This window comes from Mastomys coucha, unplaced genomic scaffold, assembly GCF_008632895.1.
Source record: "Mastomys coucha isolate ucsf_1 unplaced genomic scaffold, UCSF_Mcou_1 pScaffold16, whole genome shotgun sequence".
Taxonomy (NCBI): domain Eukaryota; kingdom Metazoa; phylum Chordata; class Mammalia; order Rodentia; family Muridae; genus Mastomys; species Mastomys coucha.
Window position 1 is genome coordinate 29736166 of NW_022196898.1, and position 2206 is coordinate 29738371.

Below are 2206 nucleotides of genomic sequence, written 5' to 3' on the forward strand. Positions count from 1 at the left end.
TGCAGAGGACCCAGGTTAGTTTCCCCAAAACCATTTTGGGAGCTCGCAAACATCTATAACCCCATTCTAGCTCTGATATAACTGGGCTCACCCCTTTTATCAATAGACACCCGCACTCATGGGCCCATTCCCACATTAGGCACGCACATACATACTCTTAATTTAAAAATAAAAATTAATGATGTCATTAAGACATGGTAGGTGCTAAACTTTTTACAGGAATATTACTAGTAATTCTCTTCTTATTCTCAAAGTTTTGTCACGATCATCAAAATACCCACAGTACTTACAGATTAGAAATGTAAATTTACTGTATTTTAAGCAGATTCATCTTTATAGTGGTGTGTTAAACACTTGATACATTTAAATATAAATTATTTTACAAATTAATGTGCAGGTTAGGAGAACTATAATATTGGAATAACTTTAGAGTCCATGTAAATAGGATTGTGTATTTATTCAAATGACTAGCTTTGTGAAAAAATTAGTTAAAATGGAAAGAATTTTTAAGTCAAATAATAAATGGTAAATTTTAAAAAGTCAAACCATATTTTAAAGCAAGTTACTTTCCTGTTCTTTAATATGAGTACCATAGCAAATGAGATGACTGCACAGTAGGAGGGCTAAGTCCACAATGCCTGGTATGTTACCAATGTTGTCTATTACAAAATAAGTGATTTAACCAATAGCCACATTTCTATATATGTCCAAAGAATTTAATGAGTATAGGTGTGAAATACCAGAATTACTAGCTCTCTTAATTTAAATTTAAAAAGACATTTTGCCTATTCAGACTTTGCTGACAAACTGAGCAGAGATGCCCTCTCTCACTAAAAACATCTAGATTTATTTGGGGAGAATGTAAGATACACTTTTTGGTTTCTCATTGTTAGTTTGATGTACCGTTAAGCAAAAACAAAATAAAAAGATGTTGGCGTTTTATAAGAACATATTTTATGTATGACTGAAGTTTTCACAACACTCTGAAAAAGCCATCAGATGTTAGATTTAAAAATAAAATAAAAGCATTTTTGGACATAGTACACATGAAAAATTGGAAATCCCAGTTTCTTCAATAGAAGTTGTAGAAAGTGTTTGTCTCCTTGGAGTACGACACCCACTTAACACAGCAGAGAATAAGGTACTATACTGTAAACAAAATGTACAGTAAAGAACAATTGTAAATTTACATAAGAATAGTTCATAATTATTTTGGTCTTTCCATAACAGTTTATATAAAATTAATAAAAAAAAAACCTTGAGAGAGCTGTCACCACTCTTTTTTGAGTGCTTATCACTTATATGCACACAGACACATCTATACAGCAATATACTGATGCATTGTTACATGGATATTGAACTAGATTTTACTGCCTAAAACTGAGCTCTGTGTTAGCCAATCAACATTATCCACACTTGAGATACTCTTACATTATGTGTTCTTGTCATGTCATAACTATAAAAACATGAAAATATAACTTTACATTATTTCAATTATTTACATTAGTTCAAGCTTGACAGAGAAAAATTGATAAGCTCATTTTTTTTTGGAAGAGTAGGCCCAGAGGTACAATAAATAGCATTAATTGTATATAGTCATCTTTTTTAAAATAATTTTTAAAAACTCATTTTAAGTACAATATGGAAATAATTAGTCTGCAATTTGGTCATTCTAGCATTTATTATTAAAACTTAAAATGTACCTCCAGCATCCCTGGTGAGTAATGCACTCAAATTATTTGGAATGATCTTGGAATTTATAGAAGGGATGGTAAAATTTAGAGAAGATCATTATGAAACTACATGTTACCATGTAGAATGCAAGTGGCTACTATTAAATCTTACATTTCTGATCTTTAAAAATAGTCAATAAGGATGCTCTACCAAGCACTTGGTCAGACACCAAATATTACAGAGAATTTTTATGAGAAAAAATAACATAAATCTTAAAGATAACTACTGGGTATCAGTTGCCTTTAACCCTAAAGCAACTTTACTTGGAGGACAGTAGTGGAAATAAACATAAAAGGTATTTTAATGAAGGGAAGATAGATGACTTAAGTGAATCAAATATCATAGTATAATCTTTTTAGTGAAAAGTTACAGAGATGGGATAGTATCCACATTACACAAATTAAAGTGCCCCTTCTACTTGAGGCATCAATAAGAATTAATATATTAGAGTTGATTTTATAGATAGAAATGG

General features: G+C 30.6%; 1 protein-coding gene across 5 annotated transcripts in view; it reads right to left on the bottom strand.

The window, feature by feature from the left end:
* Positions 1-562: 562 nt before the first annotated feature.
* The window catches only part of Gria2 (glutamate ionotropic receptor AMPA type subunit 2), a 112440-nt gene continuing 110796 nt past the window's right edge, over positions 563-2206 (bottom strand). For all 5 annotated transcript variants that reach the window (XM_031374153.1, XM_031374155.1, XM_031374156.1 and 2 more), the window contains one exon: positions 563-2206. This exon is cut by the window's right edge and continues 1402 nt beyond it. The gene's annotated coding sequence lies outside the window, so the exon portion shown is untranslated.